Source organism: Sitophilus oryzae, unplaced genomic scaffold, assembly GCF_002938485.1.
Source record: "Sitophilus oryzae breed Bouriz unplaced genomic scaffold, Soryzae_2.0 scaffold_1625_pilon_pilon, whole genome shotgun sequence".
Lineage (NCBI taxonomy): Eukaryota > Metazoa > Arthropoda > Insecta > Coleoptera > Curculionidae > Sitophilus > Sitophilus oryzae.
The window spans coordinates 395,708-414,907 of NW_022146309.1; the positions used below are offsets into that span (position 1 = coordinate 395,708).

A 19,200-nucleotide genomic window follows, 5' to 3' on the forward strand; every position below is an offset into this window, starting at 1 on the left:
CACCAGCAACAATAGTTTTTTGCACCATTTCAATGTGTTTATTGGTGTTTATACCCCATACGTTCTAAAATGATTATAGCCTACATACTCAGAATAGGTAAGTCTTTTCTAAATAATCCAAAATCGAATTTATTGGAATAAACGAAATATTCAATAATAACAATGTCTTGGTTATGTTAAGCAATTTTGTCAAATATCAAATAAAATCAATATCTCCTCATGCCTTTGCTCATGCGTCAAATTTTTATCCGACAAATAAAGCACTATTTGGCAGTTCGGGCGCCAGATAGGATATCTAGGAGATAAGTTTAATTTATCTAATAGATACTGTTATCTATAGGTGAAGATACGTGTTTTTCTGCTATCCGCCAAATAAAATATATCTGGTAGATTATAACACGCTATCCGTACCTGAAAACACCGGGGGTAAGGTTAATAAGTAAGTATTTATTATTTTATCATGAAAAATGAGGCAGTATCTGCTGGCGAAAGGAATGGATATGTTACTAGTGATTTTATTTTGTGAGAACAATTGATTGTTGGCATGAAGGGTTTACGCTCAAAGATATCCAAATAATCGTTCCTTTGAAAAACTACTTTTCCTATTTTGCAAGTGGGGTATATGAAAATATATTAGGCAGAAACCTGTCGTTGGAAGTGAAAAAAATGAATTTGCCTTAATTGGTTCTTTTATAGAAAATCCAATATACCTACAGGCTACAAGTGATCGTAATACAAATCGAAAAGAACTACTTCTTTATTTCCTTGATAAAATAATAAATACTTACTTATTAAACAATTATAGGTAAATTAAATAAAAGTAAACTGTTATAAATTTAAATAAAGTCCATAATTAATAATATTATTATGTCACAAACTAATGTCGATTTTGTATATAGCTACTATAAAAAATACAGAGTGTTGCATTTGAAATAACGAAGTTTTTATGTAAAATAAATATTTAAAATAAACCAGCAATTTTTGATACCCCTAGCTGTATACATTTAAGGAAGTAATCAAGTTTTTAGTAAAATTTATTTCTCTGGCTTGAAAGTCAGAACAAGAATTAATTCTGAAAAGTAATGTACGAGGTGTTGACAAACTATTTTATTATAGCATGCATATTTAAATATCTCAAAAACCAAAGCCTTTACACATACTAAACCCTTATAATAAATGCCTTATTTTATATCCAAAAATCAAAAAAAATTAAATAAAATACCGGGTGTTCCATAAGAAAAAATATAACTTTGGTATGGATCTTAGTTCTGACACATCCTGTACATTTCAAAATAATGTTAAATTATGCACATTGCCTTCCCGCATATACCCATAAAATATTTTATTTCTACATCTTTCCGTTTTCGTATAATCAACCGAGGCGAATGAGGTGCGCCACCCTGTATTATGAAGACATTATATTCAAATACACATAAACTACAAATCAATAGCCATTACGCCTTAATCATATAACTGATAGATATAATATATACCGGGTGCGTCTGAAAAGTCTTTCTTTAAGTAACAAAACGAGATTTGGTATGTTGGTATAGGACAAATTAAAATTGATTGACGTATTCAATTGTTTTTGGTCACTTAATTCCCGTTTCACTTTTGATTTTAAAATGACACCCTCGGTATTTTTTTTACTTTATTTCACAGAAAATGGCACTCTGAATAGAATGACATAGCATATGTCAACTTTTGACATTTTTGCATATGGATTATATGAAATTGTAACGGTATGCGGTTCATAACGTAAATTTGAGTCGAAATACCTATAACCTAATATATTGTGTGTGGTACCAAATTATTCGTTCAAAATGCTTTTTCCAAATATGCTAATGAGTCATTCTTGTTTAATTTGAAAAATTTGAGATATGATTACGATATCTTTTAACCGGGTATCTTTTAACCGGACAGGAGAAGATACGATAAACACTCGACGATCAGGTATATTTTTCCAATGCTCCATGATTAAAAATTACTGTTTTTAATACAGCCATGGCACTCTTTTTTAAGCGAATGAAGTAGGTAAATTCAAAGATAATTGCTTAGACAAAAATGTCAAAAGTGACAAATCCATCAATATTAGTATTCCGATTATTTCAAGATTTTAAACCTATAGAGTGAAATTGTGAAATGTTGTGCTTTCGGCGTGGGAGGATGTCAGCTAGTATTAAAATAAATTGATGAGTCTACATAGTGATGTACTTGTCAAAGTACCTAATCAGATTACTAAATTATTACGCAGGACACGATCAAACTTCTTACTATACTAAAATACATGAATGAACGTTTAATGTAACGACAAGTCTGTCTCCGTGCGACAACTCCCTGTAGGCGACCGGCGGGCATACACACTATCTCTTTCATGAGTTGAGCCAGCCAGTCGCACAGGTATCTTTTCACAAGACAACAAATAACAATCGAATAAACAATCGATAATCGGTCCCGATGCAGGTGCATCCGATTCAGTTTAAATCATCATCGGCCAGCTCTGATGTTTTCTGAACGTGTTGTGCCGTTGTGGTGCTCGGTTTCGCGAAATTTGAACCAGTCCGAAGGCGTAGTGCACGTTTTTACTGCTACTTCCTCCTGCGGTGGCTCTTTCGAAATTTAGTGGTGTCTATTGTTGTGTTTTGTGACTTTGAGGTGATTGGAAACCGAACAATATTTTAGGTATAATTTTATATGTAATTATTTTATTTAAATTTATATCTGAAATTTATATTCTTATATCGCTGGCCTATATGCAATACTTACTAAAAATATATTATTTAAAATATGAACATTTCCTGGAAACTAAAAAAAAAACAACAAATTTTCTAAGAACTAGTTTAGCAATACTGTCACATCTCCTAAGAGTGGTAATAAAAATAGCAATAAAAATTTTCAAAACTAGATTTATATTCGATTTATTCACAATTTTTGAACATAGTCCAACGATATGTGTTCTACAGACCAGCTATCAATTAACACAACAGTTCAAAATTTAAAATGTGCATCTAACAAAATTCCAAACTCATCAAAATGAAATTACAAAAATATGGGGTTTATTTGGAAGTAACTGTAACTGCCTTTTTTTTATATTGAGAATTATCATCAATGTTATCAAATAATTTTGTAGCTTAGACACAAATTTGTGAAATTAACTGAGTATCTACCTAATAAAAACACTTAACTAGTTTGTTGTTTCTCTAAAGTAGAATGAACTAAATTGCAAATTTAAGTTGTGTACAAAGAAAGAAAGCAATATAGGGTGAGTCTTAAATAAGTGCAAATATTTTTAGGGGTAGTATTTCGATCCCAGAAACACGATTATAGTTAGTGTTTTTCGCAAAAAAAATTGAAAATTTGGAATTTAAAAAAAGAATTTTTTTTTGAATTTTCTTGATAGTATGGCAACATATTTAGTAGAATAAATTTACAAGAAAGAAAACCCAGGAAAGATCCAGTAGTTCTCAAAATTTAAGCAAAATATCATTTTTTTTAATTTTCAAAGTGAAATAACTCGGGTTATTTTGAAGTTATTTGGAAAACGGTAAAGAGGAAATACGTTTCTTTTATCGAGATCCACCAATCCTCAATAAACTAAAATAAATAAAAAAACACTTATCACCAAAAATATAGTAAATAAAATTATGAAAAATTTAGTATCCATATTTAACAAAATTGAAAAATTAATAGGTACTTAAAAATGCATACTAGTAATATCTTTAAGAACTACTAAAATAAATAACAATTAGATATTCTGTATAATGTATCTATTTCTAATGGCAGGAAGTTAGTTATATTGTAAATAATGATTATTTCGTAATGTGATTAGGAAGTATAGTGAAAACTTTTAATTCTTATAGGTAACAGACTAAACCTTTTTTTTTAAATAATCAGTGAAGTCATCAATCTACGTAAATACTATAACATTAGTCATTTCTTTTAATTTGCCACACAAACTAAATCAACCCAAAATATATAAATATCTAAGTCCCTAACTATCATGACGATAAATGACCGAAAATGTTTATATTACTAACCTATTAAATTCATTCATAATTTTAAAATAAATGTGGAATACTGTACAAAATAAAATAAGTGATAACTTAAATACTTGAAAAAATCCTGGGTATTTCGTTACGAAACCTAAAAAACTTCCAGAAACTTAAATAATAGGAGTATTATTTTTTGTAAAAACTAAATAACTAAAGTTTTCTCGAAGTCACATCAATTTTAGAAATGTAGTTCTTCTGTATTCTAATTTGTTTCTTGCTTCTAGCTACCGGGGAAGATATGCCCTCTGAAACTTTAATAATTTTTATTGGTTAGGTAAATTTGTACAAGAGTACCAAAGTCTCTAGGGACCTGGTTTACGTTTGAATTTAAATGAAGTGCCATTTTACTTAAAATAACGTTTTTATAATAAATTGTCTATTTTATTATGATTTTAAATCAACGTTTAAGAACCAAATATTAACAAAGAATATATTTTGGTAACCTATAGGAACATAATACAGATTCTGTATAAGGGTTAAGAGGACGTAAAAGCCAACAAAAAAAAGTATAAAAGTAGTTCGTATACTCTCTAAAAGGTCTTCTACCTGCCAATGAAAGTCTCGTTCAAATTGGTTAAGCCGTCTCAGAGATTTAGTAAAACAATAGAACAGTCCTGGCTAGACACTTAAATTGTGTTTTGATATATTATAATGATCCAAATTCATAATTCGATACTTTATTAACAAAAAACTAAATAATCTTGAATCAGCTAATATCGATATTAACACATGGTAATGAATAACTATGACTTCAAACAAATTATTATTTCATTTATATAATTCGTAAATTGGCATTAGAAATTGCGATTATTAACGCTAAAATATATCAAAATATTTCGAAAAGTACGCAACAAACATTACTGATTTGATCTACAAAACATGGCAATTTTTTTGGCCCTTCCTAAACACACGACAAACAACTGTATATTTTGTTCGGCTAATCGTTATAAAATCTGGTAAGAATGGCCGATTGCATATAGCCAAGTTCGACAAAAAATACCATTAGTAAAAATCTAGAAAACACGAAAAGAGTAGTAATCTAGACAAAGACAGCTGAATATGTTGATTTTGTGCTTATTTACCACATTTAAGTTTAGTACAAATACCTAGTGCTTCATATCGAACTAGCGATTGTATATCTCCACTTCCAGCCACAAGCTATAGTTTCTACGAAATTTAAAATATCTATATCAGCTAGGAGAAAGACTGAAAGCAGGGTCAAAAATGATACAAGAAATTTACAAGAAAATAAATAAATGTTAAATAAAAAAAATGCCAAACAATCGCGAAATTATAATTAAACGATTATAATGTAACAATACAAATACACTCATTTATACATCTTTGCACTGCTCTTCGAAAAGCCATAAACGAGCCCTGGTCTTGAACGAAATACTCGTGAAACTCCTTAAGTGAGTTGGTACCTGAGCATAGATCTTTGAGACCGAATAACTGAAAGATGTTTCGTAGAGGGAGGTTTTGTGGTAAGGAACTGATATATTAGTTTTATGACGGATATTAATACTATGAGCCTCTTGTCTCAACTGAATTTTATTGAAAATATATACTGGTTTATGCGACATATAATAATATAATATTATTCAAAAGAAATATATTTTTCATATTTAACCAATATAGTGTTTTAAAAGTATGTGCTATATGATCATATTTTCGCAATCCAAATATATATCTTAAACAATAATTTTGTACTTTCTGTACTCTGTATATATCATCCATACTTAATGACTGCGAGAAAACGACGGAACAATGAGAGGTACGAAACTAAGGTATTGCATAGATTGGCTTTTACCTTACTATATAAAAAATGCCGCAGTGGATAAAGCTGTCGTAATGCCGAGAATGCCCTTTGAATAGATGCAGATATGTGTTGCTTGTATTTCAAATTGTGATCAATTATAATACCTAGATTTTTGGCTTCGGTAACAATATTAAGATTGACATTATTAATCTTAAATTTAGCTAATTGGCAAACATCATGACAGCAATTTTTACTTGAAAATATGACAACTTGTGTTTTAGTTGGATTCAACTGTAATTCATATGTTTGAGACTGTGCATATATATATGTTGTAAATCTTCATTGATCATATTAATGGCAAAATTTAAAGAATTCCTATTAAAAGAGGCATACATCTGAGTGTCATCAGCGTACGTATGTATCTTACAAAACTTAACATCGTTGTGAATTAGAGAGGTATATATACCAAAAAGCAGAGGTCCAAGGATTGAACCCTGAGGAACTCCACGTACTAACTTTATTGGATGTTTTATTTTCCAGTTAGACTATTTGTTGCCTGTCAGTAAAATAGCTTTTCAATAAATTTAATGCACTACCTGAAAACCCCTAATAATGTAGCATTGACCGCAAAATCTGAGGATTTAGACAATTAAACGCTTTGCTATAATCCAACATATTAACACTGATATTTCGCCGTTGTCAAGCGCATACAATAGGTCATCAGTTACTTTAAGTAAAGCCGTGGCACAACTATGTCCCGTCCGAAACCCAGACTGGTGTACAGGCAAGATGTTTTTTTCAGTAACATAACTTTTAATTTGGTTATTAAGAACATGCTCTAATATTTTTGACATAAGGGGCAGTATACTTATTGGTCGTAGATCTTTGAATTCTAGTACATCTGACTTTTTGGGAATGGGCTTAACAATGCCTATCTTCCGCAATCTTGGGAAATATTCAGCAAGTATACAACTATTAATTATATTTACCAGTACATTCCCCATCAGTGGAAAGCACATTCCAAGCATATCCAAGCTTATGTCATCCACACCAGCAGCATTAGACTTAATTTTCTGCAATGTATTAAATATATCATCCACATTAATTAACTAAATAGTGCTATCATATTGATTAGTTTGAACGGATTGCGGCACACACTTAACAAAATAATCATTAATTTTATTTACATCCCTTAAATGACGTGGTAGGTCTGCAGATGTCTTTGACTTACCGATGTTGAGATAATTTAACTCCCTCCAAAGCATTTTAGGATTTTGTTGTTTAGATATATTATCAAAATACCTCCTCTTTTCTATTTTGACCATGCGAGTTACCATGTTCTTTAACTGTTTATATTGCTGCAATAATTCAGGTGTTTTCTGATTTTTTAACTTTATTTTTAAGTTTATCCCGAGAAGATATTAGATATTTTAAATTTTCGGACATCCATGGAGGAGGTGGTTTAGTTGACTGTTTTATATGGTGCATGTGTATCAAATATTGATATTAATGCATTATGTAGGTACTCAATTTCTTTATCGATGTATAAATGTCTCAAATATGTAACTGATGTAATTGTCTCAAATATATGTAATCTTCTACTATTTCCAGTTATATGTAAACACTATTTCGCATTTGACATATCGTATCGTTTATACGTTTTGCCCTAGTACCACAGAAATATGGCCCAAGAATTGCAAAAGTCTTATACGAGCTGGAATAGGAGGGCTGTAACAAGGGACCGCTGTTACAGTAAGCCTATGAAAGGATGTCACAATTTTCCTTGCGGAATCCATTATTAGTTTGGTTTGGTGGGGGAAATATTAAGAGAAGAAAAAACACCGTTCAGTTTGTCTCACATCTTCATTACTAGCCAGGTACTCCTACAGTTTTAAACTAATGAGGAATTAGGTGCGTGCATTAGCAGAACGTCGTTTATAATTAATTACTTATTTTGTATAATTAATTATCACATTAATTATACAAAGTTTCCTTTTATTTTATATTCTTTTAGAAGCTTCAGAACCAAAAAATCTTTCTTAAACTTTTTTAATACATTATTTTGTAGCGATATTTTTTTAAATCACTTTTTTGGTAGCTTAAAATGGAATAAAAAGTTTACCAATATATCTTTTATAGAAATATGGGATAGACAGCTTAATGCTCTTTTTTTTTATTGCGCATTATTGTAGATTTATTGGATCTTGCTTTGAAGGTAAATATTTATTGATTTTAATTTTCATTATATCCAGTAGTAATTAACCACCTAATACAAAATTTTTGATCTACCGAGAAACTATAAAATCAAAATGTTCGAAAGTTGCATCAAAAATTTAAGATCATTGTAAAGTTGTCAGAAAATATTTTAAACCAGCTAGGGCCTAAGTTTCATTAAATATATATAAATATTTCCTTAATAATAGTAATTATTTAATAATAATTGAAATTCTCATAATATATTTCACGGGAAATCAAGGTACGTGCAAAGTTTCATAATCTTTCATTTAGTACATGATTGTTGAAAATAATTTACAAATATGATATGCTAATATTGCTAGTTAAATAAAATAAACACTTGTAAATATGAAATAGAAGACCAATTCCTCGATAAATATGCAAATGTTCATCATTTTCCAGAAAGTAGGTTGACATAATTTGAGACAAATTCCTATAATTTGGTAAAAGTTTGGCAAGTCTCAAAAAATCTTAAGTCAAGTTTATACGCATCTGCGTCCGTGCGTTGTTCATCGTTCCGTCACTTCAATTATATTGAAATATGATCTGCCATTTTTGACATAAACCAATAAGACTGGTTAAAATAAACAAGAAACGACGCCATGACGGATTTATATATAAACTCGTCCAGAAGACTTAAAAAATATTAGGATTTTTGTTATTGAAATAAATCGATTGGTATGAATGTCATCTGCATTTTTTCCTGTCATCGTGTTGTCGAAAACTTACCTGAGTTGTAAAATAGAGTATACCTCCTAAAACCTGTAGCTTTTCTTGTCGGTTAGGTAAATTTTTTTAACGAGTAAAATGCTACTGTCAAGCTAGTTTCTGTTTACGGTTCTACGCAGTGGTAGTTACAAACAAAAATACTTTTTATTTTTTAAATCTCTTTTTTGGTGGCGAAATACTCAGGCTTTTTTGAAGGTATACGAAGTTGTGATATATCGTTGAAAAGAAAATTTTAAGTTCTATTTAAGCTTTAATTTATGTACAAAAAAGGCATTAAATGGATTTCTAATATCTTTGCATTGGCCCAATTCCTATTAAACCGAAAGTTCTATTCAACTGTTATTTAGTGAAAAATGTGTGCTATTCATTAACTATACAGGGTAAGTCTTAAATAAGTGCAAATATTTTCATGGCTGGTAGTTCTTGAAAAAAAAAACGTATTTTCTCTTTACCGTTTTTCGAATTAATCCAAAATAACCGAGTTATTTTACTTTGAAAATTTCCAAAAGACAGATTTTTTGCTAAAATTTTCAAAACCACTGAATATTTTCTGGATTTTCTTTCTTGTAAATTTCTACTAAAATTCAACTAAAATCTAAAAAAAATTCCAACATGTTTTTCAACAAATTCCAAATTTTCAATGTTTTTTTTTTCTCGAAAAAACTCATAATTGTGTTTCTGGGCTTGACCCTTAAAAATAGTAGCATGTTAGAAGATCCCAGTTATGCAAATGACATCTATCTCCTTTCTCATAGTCATGCGGATATGGCATCAAAATTACTTGACTTGACAAATGAAGCTGGAATTGCAGATCTTAAGATCGATATTAAAAAAACTAAATCGATGAAAGTTTGTACCAACAATGTCGCTTCCTTTATCATTGGACAACATCTATAGAAGAGATAAATAATTTTACTTACTTAGGTAGTATAATCTCAAGCAACGGAGGCACAGTGCAAGATATCATAAATAAAATAAAGAAGGCCAGAACAACATTTGGAATGCCCAACAATATTTCGATCTAGACAGTACTCTGAACTTAAGATTTTTAATTCGAATATCAAGTCAGTATTGCTGTATGGTGCAGAGACTTGCCATTAATTAACAAACTCCAAGTTTTTATAAACCGCTCTCTGCAAAAAAATTGTAGGAATATTCTGGCCAAATACTATCAGAAATGGGGATTTATGGAGCTTGACCAAGCAGACGCAGGTGTACAACGAGATCAAACTTGGAAAATGGAGATGGAGTGGTCACACTTTAAGGTAAAGCGGCAACAACATCGCTGGCAGAGCTGTTCAGTGGAATTCACAAGGTAGTGGAAGAACTGGTCGTCCAAGATATACATGGCAAAGGACAATTAAAAAGAGTAAACCAATCATGGCGAGGTGTCAAATCAATTGCCAACAACCGAACCCGCTGGAGAGCGTTATACTTCACGTAGGAGTAAAGGACAAAATGAAATGATATTTGCACTTATTTAAGACTCACCCTGTATATTGTATCCAAGATTTAAATTTTTTAGTTAAAATTTAATAAATGTATTTATCCGACGTTTTCGTTGTTACCCGTTATGCCTAGATCATTCCTCTCATTTTCAAGTGGTACTTTCCAAGCAATAATATAAGATATTTTAAAAATTAAAATTTAATATTAATATGAATAATAAGAAAGGAGAAAGGTACACTTATCCTGACGGAACGATACAGACTACATGTTATATGTAGTATGATGACTGTGATATGTTCGCACAGATCACAGTCATCATCAGATATTTTCTTAATGCTTCCACCAGACGTAAGAATAATATTTTCAGTGCATTCTTTCGCGGTTAAAATATTTCACTCCCTTTCATCGCCATATCCTTTAAGTCGATCTTGTTTTTAGAGCACACAAACTCTAAAATAGCTGCAAAATTCATTTTAGTTAGATTAATCGTTTTTAATGTATAAAATTCGACTCCAATTTATTTACCACTGTTGGCGAAATAAATTTAAAAGCTATTTAAATCGTTAGAATTTTAATATTAAAAACATGTGCATGTTTACTCGTGAAATTACATCGACATATTAAAAATACTAATAGGGACCAATTAATATTAAAGCAGGTGGATATTGGTAAATATATGAAATATTCATTAAAATATAGCAAGCGTATAAATTTTATTTATGTCAGACGCGCAAAAATTTAATAATTATAGACTTTTATAAAATTATTTTGAATAATTGCTTTTACGTATACTTAAACCTACGCTTGAACAAATATCAATAAAAAATAGAAATAAAAATGATACAATTTTTGTTTAATTAATGAATCAAATGTATTTATTTATAATAAATAGTTTAATAACTCAGGCCTAGTATGAGAACTGGGGATAACCAAGGGAGACCGTAAATAATATAGTTGATACGACAAAAAACCCAGGTAACAGATATCATCCACAGAGTAAAATCTCTCAAATGGCAATGGGCCGGGCACCTGGCACGAAGAACGGACAACAGATGTACCACAAAAATTACAGCATGGTACCCACGAGGAATTAAGAGATCTAGAGGAAGACCAAACGTGAGATGGGACCATGATATTAGGAAATTAGCGGGTATAACTTAACTACACCATAATTGGAAATGGTTGAATAAGCTGAAAATGATGATAATGTAGATGATTTTGTCAGAGAATTTAAGAAAAACTGCCTTGAATAAGAATCGACTACGGAATTAGTTGCGAAATTAAAAAATATGCTAATAAATGATCCTGAAAATTTTTCAAAATACTTTGAAGAAGACTTATCAGACAGCTTTTCAGCAAGATAAAGGTTGGTACTTATAAAATTACCAATTGAATAATTTAAAAGAAGATAGTGCAAGTAAACCTTGGAATTTGGCATAATATAGTATATATATTCTTGATAACGTTTAGTTCAAATCGAAATTTATAAAAATCTTATTATCCAAATAAAATTATTGGGTATACTAAAAATAAAAATATAATGAAATCCGTGGTAACATAGGTAAAAACAATTATTTAATGTTAAAAAATGTACGTAGATAATAATAAAAATAAATCGTAATTGCATTGATGCAATTGACGATGTAGGTCAAAGTGTAAATATTTCAATCAATGATAAAAGGTAGATAATCAACAAGAATTATCTATATTAAGAAATTATTCAATATAATAATACCAGAAAATTATCAGCGAGTTACCTTATGTAAATTTTTTACTCCACTTAAATATTCGTACTCCATTTGTGCGTATTGCGCTAAAAATTTGGTCATCTTTTTCAGGGTCGATACGATAGCTCTATTTAATTAAACAATTTTTATGTTCTAAACAGAGCCGCCAACTCAAGGAGATCTTGGCAAACCTACTTGTAAACATTGTGACCCATATCACAAGAACATGCGAGAGCATGGCATTTCAAGATGAAAGGAACTGATATACAAAGCAGTTTAATTCCTATGAACCTATGCTTTTCCTAAAATAACAGGGTATGACTATTTGAAACTAAATACTCCGAACCAATAGGACCTACCAGACTACATAATACATAAATCAGCATCTTTTAGGCCGAAATCTACGCTATCGAAAGATGCGTACAATTTATCTTAGATAGGAACTATTGAAAACAGGAAATAGCCATCTTATTCGATAGTCAAGCAGCACTAAAAGCGCTCAACTCAGTAACTATCAATGCGAAGTTGGTCAAAGAATGCCTAGAGACGCTGAACAAATTAGGCAAAGAAAAGGGGTCCTCAGAACTTACGACGGCGAAAAATCAAAGATATTCCTTGATTTAAGTAAGAACAATCTTTGGATTATCATGGTTGGGTTAGGATCGGATTATTGGTGACTGTTCACAGAGTTTCTAACAGGATACTGTCTTCTCAACGAACACCTCAGTAGATTGAAGCTGAGAAACAACCGCGAATGCAGATTCAGTCGTAAAAATAGGGACAACACCAGAACACCTTACCACTGAGTGCACCGAGACGATAACCGTTCGTGTCATAAACTTTGGTACGGCTGATGTCGAAAATGAAGAGCTGGCCTCTCTGGAGCCGTCTCACATACTCACTCTTGTCAAAGCCCTGAGATGGTTTCATGAACTCGTATGATGTCAAAGTTCTGAGACTGTATGATGACTGTAACTCGTTATAACTCAAGAAAGGGGAACACACAATAAATCTGTAAGGTCGCGCTGATTAACCCCCCTTCTAAACATTCTACATGCCATCCTAAAATGAAGTATTTAACTTTATTACTATTTTAAATATATGGCCCAATATGGTCCAATAATCAATATTTCTGTAAAGTATGTCTTAATAGCTAAATTCTTCTTGACGAGGACAAAGAAAATTATCTGCAATCTTGAAATAATCACCAACCCAAACAAAATATATTAGAATGAAAATATATAGAAATAAGTTATAATAAGTTGATACGATAGACTATAATTTCTTTAGCAATCAACTACTGATGTAGTTAATCCCTTACTACCGATTTTGTTGATTTAAAAATACTATTGTGTATAACGAAACTTTATATTTATAATTAATTTGAAATTTCTTTCTTTTTTCTCTGTACAATATATATTTTGAAGATTAATCAGCATCCTGTTTTTTCGTTTTTTTAGCCATCGAAACGAACGATATGGTGGGTAATTTTTCAGGCGTCGGAAACCATATTAAATCGTATCGATAATAAACAGCATTTCAGCGAGCCAGTCATCGAGAAAAATCCTAAAAACCAACTTAAATCCCATCGAGACGGAGAGCATTTTCGCCATGTAGTGTTGATATTTCCGAACTTTGTTTTACGGTTAGTCATCGGAGAAGTAGAACTAGTAGTAAATCGAAATTAATAATGAAGAGGGGATATTTAAAAACGATCTTATTCCAAAAATATGGTCTTCTAATATAATAAAACTGTTATAATTAGCCAAATATATAGAATGTGTAGCCAAGCTGTTGACCAATAAAGAGGAGTTGAAAGATCCAATGTTCAAAGATTGAACCACGACAGAGTAGCAAAATTGGCATGAACATAAATATTTATACCGTCAGACAGACCATCAAAATGATGGACATCCATCAAACGAACAAAACTTCCGGTTCAATAAGAGGTTTGGATAGCTATGTTATACAAGGATTACTAGGACCCTATTGGCAGGAAGAAGAAAAATATTTTCTAAATTTTGAATTTCTTTTTTATTAATTTAAATATGTGTAACACAGATAGCTAAAATGTTGACTATTTCAACATTGGTGCCTACCCCATCGAGACTTAGTTTGGTTTGTAAGGGACGAAGCAAAAGAAATTGGTGAAGACGAGTGAAGGAACAAGTAAGAGAAATGGATGAGAGAAACGGAAGATAATATATATGAATATATATGATAAGATATAATATATGAATAAAATAATTTATTGTACACAACTTTAGAAAATATTTTACTGCTCATCTAAATGTTGGCAAACTAAAACTCAAAATTAGTACTGAGGAAGGGATATTCAAAAAATAATTTTATTTCAAAATTGTGGCCATGTAGTTTATACAGAAACAGGTATTTTGGGATGCAGTTAAATGTTTTACTGAATTCAGTTTTGGAACATTATTTTTTATTGTCAATCGAAGAGACCGTGAATGATATTATTATGAATGATATGTAAATTTAAGTATCAACTTTGATGTCTTCATTTGCATTTTGATAGTAGGGTATAATAGTATCGTAGTATATTTAGGATGAAATATAGACTTAAACATATTTATATATCAAAAAATATAATATCATAATCATTATATGAAGTTTAAATTTGCTGTTAAGTATGGTGGGATCCTTCATCCATGTTCTTTATTAGTTTACGTCCATGTCTTTCGTTATGCCGTCTGATGCCATTTTATGTTTCTTTGTTTTCTAAAATTATATATTCATTTTATTACATTATTACTAATAGCATCACTGTCTTATTGACTCCTTCTTTCGTTTCTGTTTTTCTTTATGTTCCTCTCAATTACCATTTTTATGGGATTTAGTACTATATTCGAGAATCACAAGGGTAAAGAAAAGACACATGAAATAGTCAAGCAAGTAGCAATAGTCAATCATCAATACCATTTATAGGTCCAGAACCCTTCTGCGACGTTGCAAAAGTCATGAGAATGGGCACGGATAGCCAACAAATCTCGAGAATTGTGGAGAAACTCAGAAGGGTAGAGACAAGCGAAAAGGTTTGTACTAGCACATTCGTCAAAATTCACGGCAGACCTGATCAGCAAAGACAGAAAGACAGTCAAAGCTGTAGTGGGTCTACTAACAGGGCATTGTAGAATAGGCATTGCTGAATAGGCATCTAAAGCTAATGGGGTTGATGGACGAAGCCATATGTAGGTTCTGCCAATCTGAAGAAAAAACGACAGAACACATTTTATGTTAGGTGCGACAGCCTGGGAAATGTGTGATTGTGAAGCTAAAATGCTAAAGAACATGGAGGGTTCAATCTGCAATTTTGTGAAAAGGATAGGACTAGAGAATGTAACCTAAGGATCAGAAGAGGACCACAATAGATCTGAAAGGGTCACAATGGATCAGGCCCACAGCCACCACCAGGAATCTAATCTAATCTAATTCTCTAATAATTATATTTAATTTTATACTAGTTTAGGTACGGTTTGTCATATAGGTCTTTTCTCTTGTCTACTGTATTATCTTGTTGTCTTTCCTGAAGGCGGACATTAACATGAGTCCAGGGTTGTAATGTAAAGCTTTGTAAACGACCATTCGCTAGTCAATGCAGGGAAATAATCGGTGACCCGCCTAAACGCGAACAACAACGGTGCTCCACTCGACTGACGTTAATGTTTAGTTAATGTTTTTGATTGTTACATTACAATCGTGCAGTGTTTTAATTCTGGATAAAAATGCTTCTGTTAATTTGAGATGTAAGAAATAATAAATAGTTAGAAATTTTTATTATATATAGCACTACCAATTTTTAGATATGACTTTAAAGACGATAAAAACTGGAACACAGCGATCCGAGCATTAAAAACGAGATTTTCGCGTTTCGACTCATAACGAAATGCTCGTCGCGAGTAGCGTACAAGCGTTACATTACAGTGATCGACTTAAGTCAATTTACGCGTTGCTTTATAGACATTTGGGCTATCTGGAGTTGTGTTTTGAATTCATATTTCAGATTCCTAGTCTCCTAACCCCCATGCCTTAACTGGTAATATCACCTCAATCGAAGGTTCTTCTATCTGGACGGAGTTGCATCCTAGACTAGAAGATAATGGAATTCCATTTTTTTGTCTATCTTATTCATTTGCTAATTTTCGGAAGTACTGAAACAAATTTGTGTAGTAACTGACAGTAGATTGCATTGGCCTTTTTTGGGGAAAAATTAACATTTAATTTCGATGAAAAAAGATTTCCTTCATTAAATCTTTATTTAGATTTATTACAGTTTAATATTTATTTATTTGGAATAATTTTACTACATAATAAACTTGTGCGTTAAAGTGTAGTAAGGCTTATTCTGTGGTTCTCACTATAACGTCCCGTCACCGTCACGTTGAGCCGCCGCCGCCGCCTGCCGTATCGACAGAAAACATGCAGTAAATGGAAGGTGGATATTGTCATGACGGCGACGTTACGCATAGTGTGAATATGTTCCTTGTTGGTAATTTAAGAATATATACCGTGGTGGCGGGCGGCATGCCAGCGGCTCGACGTGATGGTGACGGTACGTTATAGTGAGTACCGCGCCTAAAAGTTTTAGCTAAAAACTTTAATAATTCAACATTATAAAGCTATGCATATGAGATCGTTAAAAATTGTGTGCTAAAGTTTATATATTTTACTTCTATGTTACTACTCTACAAACTTTCTAATTTTATGTTTTAAATCATAAATCCATTTACGACCTCTTGAAAACACAATTTAACTGCGTTAGTTTTGAAGATATTTTTTATTATTTTCCTCGTTATTTTGTCATTACGGATTCACAGGATGTAATCTAAATAATGCAATATGTCACTGTCAACGGGATAAATAATGCAAAATATACAAGATTTACAGAGAATAACAAAGGCGGGATACCTACATCATGATCAAGCAAACTATATTTGTACTACAACCGTTAACTTTAATAATAAAAGGTAAAGAGTACTTAAGATATCTTAAGAGTCTTTATAGTAATAAAGACTCTTAAGATATCTTGAAGCCTTGAAGTATCAAACATTGCTATGATTTCATTAAATTTTAATAATATACCTAGTGATAACAAAATTTTTACACAAATTACCATTTGACCATTTGATTTTTTTTTTAGTTTAACCCTAATTCAAAAATTTGAATAATACACCATATTTTTTTATTCTTATCTCAGCATTATCTGAAAATCAGTTAAATTAATTAAATTGTATAGTCTTGTTAGAGTTTTCGCTGAGTTAAAACTTAACGTATTAAAAGAAAATTAAAACATATCCTATTATCGAAGTAAGTGATATAACACTAATTATTGATGAAGATAGTGACACAGTATTTTCTAACAGTTATCTTTTGATGAAGAATCACTATAACTTGCCATACATGTTCATCAAGAAGGAATAAATTTTGATATTTAATTATATATCTAACTATTCATCTGTTGATTAAACCTCTACATATCGATTTTTAGTGCTTATTAATTAAATAATTTAGTATACTTATTTGTCAATAATGAATTTTATTACTCAGTCATCTAAGATTAGATTAGGATTATGAGGGGGCTATTGGTCTATTCCATTGCACCCTTTTCAGGGTCTATTGTTCTTCTGATCTCTAGGTTACATTCTCCAATCCTATCCTTTTCTAAAAGTATAATAACTTGAAGACTGAACCCTCCATAGAGCTGTTTATCACTGACTTATCATTGCTTAACACGAAGAACGGCACATTTGCTAGACTGTCGCATCGCCGTAAAATATATTCTGTCTTCTGTTATTCTCTTCAGACTGACAAAATCTGTACTTCGCTTTATCCATTAATCCCATCACCTTTAGATACTTATAATACCCTGTTATTAGACAGGGTACAGCTTACCCTGCAGCATAGTTTACGTTTATCAGGGGTGCTGTAAATTTTAACAATTTTTTCGCATATTATGCCCATGTGCATTTTTCCATCATTCTAGAGATTTGTTGGCCATATATTAATTTGTCGCGATTCTTGTACTTTATTTTGCAGCGCCACAAGAGGCTCATAGGCCCACAAGGGTACTGGACCTATAAATGATATTGGTCAGCTTTGTTTGGTCATTTCATCTGCAGTGAGCTCAACCCCTAATGACTCGTGTAAAGTTGTGTAAAGATCTCGAGACACACCATCCAAAAAATTAATGAAAATACTTTTTACCGGTGAATTAAGATAATAGAAAATAATTTTAACTTGAATATGTATCCTGTCGTTGGACAGACTGGCAGAACGTGAAAAAAATCCATTTTTATTTGAAACGCTATAATTCTTAGCAGGTTTGAATTCAGGCCATGTCAAAATAACCTATTGTAACTTAAATAGGAATTATCATATAATACAAATACACTCAATAGAAAGTAAATGAAATATACCACTGATTAAAGCAAAAATAGGCAAAATCACACACAGAACATTTGCAAAATAGAACGAAATAAATATACTTATTACTTTTAAAAATAATTTTAAAAACAATTTTATAAACACACTCTAAAAACGTCACTTTAATAACAGATAGAGCCTCTGGTAACTGTTCGCAAAATTTAGTTTTTATTCCCAGTTATTGCCGTTAATGATAATGTCCTAAAGGGAAAGGGTTTTGTGAAGAGATATTTATGATTTTTTTTTGGTTAATTGAAGTATGAGTAGTCCTGCCATGATGTTCTTGGTATGTTCTATCTTGGTATGTTCTACTTGGTACTATCTTTCCATCTAGGCAAAGAAAATAAAGTCTTCCTATGCTGAGAGCTAGTCTACCAAGCGCTATAAGTTAATGAAAAAGCAAACGATTTACTTACAAAACTAGCGAACACTCCACCAACTGGACCAGAACCGTTCTGCTTCCAAAGTGGAAACCAACTTAAAGGAACTCAGTAATTTGGAAGACTCCATCCGTAACCTGGATTAGGAATCCCCCAATCGTCTAAGACACTTGAAGAAATTTCTCAGAATTTTCGACCGAGAAAAATCAAAGATTTTCCTTGATTTAAGTAAGAGCAATCTTCGAATTGTTACAGGGTTTTAACGGGACACTGTCTTAGTAGATTAAAGCGAAGAAATAATGGCGAATGCAGTTTTTGTGAGAGGAATGGGAAAACACCAGAGCACCTCATCACTGAGTGCGCCAAGACGACAACCATCCGTGGCATGAACTTCGGTACGACTGATATCGGACATGGAGAACTAACCT

The 19,200-nt window shown here is 31.5% G+C and overlaps 1 protein-coding gene across 1 annotated transcript in view; it reads left to right on the top strand.

Moving 5' to 3' along the window:
• Positions 1-2,371: 2,371 nt before the first annotated feature.
• The window catches only part of LOC115880540 (A disintegrin and metalloproteinase with thrombospondin motifs 7), a 276,261-nt gene continuing 259,432 nt past the window's right edge, over positions 2,372-19,200 (top strand). Inside the window, exon 1 of the mRNA XM_030897765.1 lies at positions 2,372-2,682. The gene's annotated coding sequence lies outside the window, so the exon portion shown is untranslated. The remainder of the gene's footprint in view (positions 2,683-19,200) is intronic.